A 5,372-nucleotide genomic window follows, 5' to 3' on the forward strand; every position below is an offset into this window, starting at 1 on the left:
AATGATGTTAACACTATCGTAAGCAATGTTTGCACAATGAAACTTCCCTTCAGCACCCTCTAATGTTTACTCAAATGTACCCACTGCCATAGAAAGAATCCATCAATAAAAGCCACCTAACCCGCATGACAATCAGCTTCATTACAGCCTCAGTTGTAACGCTGAAATCTGCAGGATTTGAAAAATACCACCTGTTTCAGCACTCAAGTTATTACAATTGGGGAAGCAAAAATGGTTAGCAAATACCACAGGCAGTATTGCTAGTGAATAGTGCCAGCGGTAAATACTGACCTATTAAAAGTCTGCAGGTGGATGTAAAAATTGGGCGGTTTGCTCCAATTTAGGAATAAAAGAATTTCTATGGGGACATATTCCATGTAATGTGTAAAAGGGCCAGGATGTAATCTTTTGTCCTTCAAAAAACCATATAGCTGTGGCAGGAACAACTACCAAACACAATCCATTCTCACCTTCGAAAAGGGCAGAAAAATAATATTCTAAGTGCATTTTCAGAGATACTGCCAGTGGTATATCTGGAACTTGTACTACTGTTTCCACTGGTCACCTGCAATTTGTGTAGTTGGTGGATTTTTCAGATTACCACTGACAGTGTTCCCACCAGTGGGGCAGTTATCCCACCGGCGGGATTCCACCTAAGGAATCCACCCAATCTGTAATGAGGCACAAGGCCTCATTACAAGTTTGGCGTTATTTTGTTGGTAAATACGCTGCAATACCGCCAAATGGAATTACCGTTACCTCCCGGTCCTGTGGATTTACAACGAGATTGCAAGTAGTGGTAGGTGGTATAAGTACCCATTTCTTGAGTCCATATGACTCCATGGGGATTGGCAGAGGTAATTCTGCCAGTGGTAATTCTGCCAATTTTTGGTGGCAAGGCATTTTGCTAGAAGAAAATCCTCCAGGTTACCACCAAAGTTGTAGTATGGCGATGCAGTACCACTGCATTACCACCATTTATTCCTGCACCACTGTACTTGTAATAACTTTGGGCCTCATTCTGAATTTGCCGGTATCCTGGCGGTAGAGCCGCCAGGATACAGGCAAATGTAAATACTGTTTCCGGCACTCGGTCGGGCAGCATTGCCGCCGGATTCCGAGTTTCAAAATGCCAGTGTAAAACCCCATTCATGGGGTCCAACAGGACTCCATGAGGGTTTTTTTTGCCGGTAGGGTGCCTGCCTTACCTCCAGCTTTTAGCTGGAGGTGACACAGGAGGCCCCACCAGCAATCCCATAGTCAGCCAGTCTGGTAAAGTGCCAGTATCCATGAATACAAGCATTTTATTACCAAACCGGGCGATTTAGAATGAGTTGGATTTAACCTATTGACAATTAAAAAACAGATTAAGTGCTAACTTGGCCCAAATCTGAAGAGCTTGAAGGAAGGATGTCACTCACTCAGCATTTCCTGTTTAGACGGGTATTAAACTCACAAGCCATAACACACATTGAGCCTCATTGCGAGTTGGGCGGTTCAGTAAGAAAGTGGAGGTATGTTGTTACTGTCATTTATGTGGTGGCAACAGTTTGTCACCACTTTTACCACACTGCCAAATTCCAAGATTGGTGGTGAGGGATTTAGATAGAGGTAACCCCTCCACTTTATCTCCAAGAAATTGATGAATTACCATAGTAGAATTACTGCTCTCACTAAATCTTCCAAAATCCCTATGGAATTCTATCAACTCACAAAATGGGGACGAACTCTGCTGTTACCCCACTTGGTGGTAATTTCAGTGGTGGCAATGGTATATGGTAACTGAGTTTACCCAAAAACTCGTAATTGATCTGTAAAGTACGACTCAGTAAGGAAAATATATTTCTAGAGATGTACAACCAATACAATCAGTGCCTTGCCAAACCCCAAGCCACATGTAGGTACACACATTGTCTACAGCCAGTGCCATAAAAAGGCCAGTGACATGTGCCGGGTCTAAGGTGATCATGAAATTCAGAAGCGTGGTAGAGGGTAGACCAAGTTGCTTCTGCCAACATTTGATTTGCTATGGTCACAGGACTGCGGTGGTAGTGCATATTGAGAGGCTGTGATGAACAGTGGCCATAGAAACTATTGACATTCTGCTCATGAATCCGGCTGCACCTTGGATGGGAGGAGCAACTAGAGCTTGAGGAGCAGTGGCAACCCTGACACAATGAGACTTTTTGCTTGCACCTCTCCTTCCTGACCAAATTCAAACTAGCTGCCTGGTGTGATACGAAAAATCTCATGCTAAGCAGCACCCAGTTCATTAGTGGATTACAAATAAACAGTCAGTCTCTAAGGACCACTACTAAATAACTGAAAGATTATAGTTCAATTCTTTATTGCAGTATGTATTGTATGCCTTTTTATCTGATGTCACAGTCTGCTAAGCCAGATTCTGCAATAACACTTCTTTCTGCCAATACCAAATCAACTCACTTTCAAAAATGCATCAATTCATTTTCCTCAAACTGACTTTCCCTGATTCAGAAAGGTGTTTGTCGTGAAGGCTTGTACAGGACTGCAGCGCTGAAAGTGCAGCATGTGCCTTCGCCATTTTTTTGTTTGGGCCAGCTCCCTGGAATTTCTGTCCATCAATGTGTATCTCAAACACAAAGTCCTTATTGTTGCCCCCACCATCTGTCAAGATTTGCTTATAGACTATATGACGTCTCTTCTGGTTGAGTTCCATTACTGGGTTCTGAACAGCCACAGTCAGGAGGGGCGCTGGTCGTCCATCATTGCCACCGCTTTCACTTTCTGGACTGTGGTCATTCTTTATCACAGAGTCTTGCTGGCTGGGGACCGCGAGCAGACCAAGAGCTTGCAGAACCTTTGTTGCCACATTATGTTTGGCAGCCTTCTTAGAAGAACCAATGGCCTCAAAAGAGGTCCCATTAACCTCTACAGAGAATGTAAAAAGGGGAGCGTGGGCAGGACCAGCCTGGGACACCTTTCTATAACCTAGGTGGGGTATCAGCTGGTTTAATCTCAAGAGTGGATTAATTCTTGTTAAACTGCAGTTATCGAGCTGTTTTGTCTTTTTGCTGTATGATTGATCTTTTCTGTCCTCCACATTTGAACGTTTCATGGAGGCAAAAGCAAACAGACTGCAGGGAGGAATCTGGTCTGTAAATGAAAGAGCAATGTTATCGGATGGGTTGTCGCCTTTTGATTTCTTTGCCATCTTGAACGGTACAGGATCCATTCCTAGCACGGTGTGAATGTTGCCAAAAGCTATGAGTCGCAAAGCATGTTGCGCAAATCGGGTTATTTCTTCTCTTTCTATCACCTGAAGATGAGCAAGGGCATCATTGGCCATTACCTCACATGGATCAGCAAGACTGGGACCATCCGGCAAAATAATTCCTGATGCAAGGCACTCTAGAACTCGTCGTAGAGCTTCACCGGCACCCATTGGATTGGTGGCTGTCCCAATAGATTTCTCACAGAGAATCTCCAAAGGCCATCCACTGAGCAGAGCCCAAACAGGATTAACAGAACAGAGGTCCCTGAGAACACGGAGAACTATGATGCACGACTTTAATCCCAGAGCTCTGGTTTGGAACCACTTGGCACGTTTGATCAAGGTCAAAGCACCCAAGCATTTCTGTCGGTCCAGAACATCTGTAGGATCACTGGCTGATGATGTACACTCTGTGACTATCTTTCCTTTTTCAGATGGTGGCAATGACATTACGATAGTCAATTTCAACGAAGGTTCCTTTGTATTCTTAATGACAATAGCAGCTTCTGGGATACACTGGATGATTTTGTACCAGTCTTCTCTGATCGCAGCAAGCTTTAAAGTCAGACCATCAGCAACTGCTTTTAGAAGCGAGATGGTAGGTACATTGCCGCAGAAGAGCACCATTTCAATGTCCCCATCACCTTTCAACAGAAGGCCCTTTGCTGCCAGACCCACGCACATAATTCCCTGGAGAACCTGGGTTCTGTACCCTGGTGAATCTTCTTGGCCGGCCTTTGGGCCATCAGCTCTTTCTTTTCCATGCGCTTCTTTCACATGCTCTTCCAGCTCATCAGATACTGCCATAAGGGCCTGCTCTGTATGGAACACCAACTCCTGAATTGCCAACAATTCTTTTCGAGTAGGGTACACGTAAGAGTGCTTTGCCAAAATATGGCGACTTTCTCTCACAAACATGCTGGGCAGACGCATTGCTTCCCTGGGAACAACAGAGCTCTTTCCTGTTTTCTTGGGAAACTGACCAGGTATAAATAAAAAATACTGCACAGATGCTGTTGTTTTCTTGCAAAACCGCGATTTCCTGGAGAATAAGAAAAGGATGGCAGCGCAGGAGCCTGAAAACTGAATATAACCCTTGGTAGAGCAGTACACTGTGACTATGTGAGAGATGATAGCTTTGAAAGATGAAATGACAACTTGGGATTCTCAGTTGGACATAATTGTGAAGATGCTTTATGATGTCACAATCACTGATGGGGCTAGGATCAGAGTTAATGGCATCATCTTTGGAAAATGACCTAGAAATCTGTTTAGAGGACTGCATACCAACTGAACTAATACATCTCTCGCAGAGCCAAACCAAACATCAACACAGAGGAAGCAGGTGGATGCAGAGTTACACAAGTAATCCAGACAACTAAAGATTCTCGCCAGTCTAAAAGTTAGCCACTTCAAATATATTATTTCACAATGCAAAATAGATGTTGTTGGTAACCCACCTCTGTCACTTGCAGAATTTAAACCACAGCAAAAAGTTTATTTTTTGTAAATGTTGAAGGTGTGCTTTCATGGCACACCTCCTCAACTCTTGCCAGTTCCCTTGGTGCAATCACTTCATTTCCACCTCCTGCCAGCTGAGGAGAGCACCGGCTGCGAAGGTATCATGAAGCAAGGCAGAGACAACAGATTCAAAGTTCAAAATAAAATGGTTAATTAACTCAAATGTCAGGATGGTTGAAGGCCTAACTTGCCCTATGCTAAGGTGGGATTTCCCTACCTGGATGAAACTAAATTCAACTTAAAAATCTGTCTGTGTCCAAAATCTATCCTTGTCCTCACAACTAAAGCTAAATAATGCGTAGGGATGTCAACAATAAAAGAAAGGGTGATCAACACAAACTTCTGAGCTTCTTCCAGCTCTTTGCTTCCTTTTCAGCTCCCCTTACCCAAGTTCAAGAATGTTCCACACACGTCTCAGGATTACCTTTCCCTAGATGAAAGGCAATACAGTTCCACACAATCCTCGGGGTTACCTTCCCCAAGTTCAAAGCAACACAGTTCAAAAGAAAAGGGTCTTGGGAAGGCTCTGTCCTCAAGACAGCATTGCAGTTTATCAAGTCTCAGAGTTCCCTTTCCCAAGACTTCCAATTGCCACCTT

At 43.9% G+C, this 5,372-nt stretch overlaps 1 pseudogene; it reads right to left on the reverse strand.

Moving 5' to 3' along the window:
* Positions 1-2,372: 2,372 nt before the first annotated feature.
* On the reverse strand, positions 2,373-4,376 carry LOC138473636 (interleukin enhancer-binding factor 3 pseudogene; annotated as a pseudogene).
* Positions 4,377-5,372: the final 996 nt, after the last annotated feature.

The sequence above is a fragment of the Ambystoma mexicanum genome, chromosome 8 (assembly GCF_040938575.1).
Source record: "Ambystoma mexicanum isolate Mex_15411 chromosome 8, UKY_AmexF1_1, whole genome shotgun sequence".
Taxonomy (NCBI): domain Eukaryota; kingdom Metazoa; phylum Chordata; class Amphibia; order Caudata; family Ambystomatidae; genus Ambystoma; species Ambystoma mexicanum.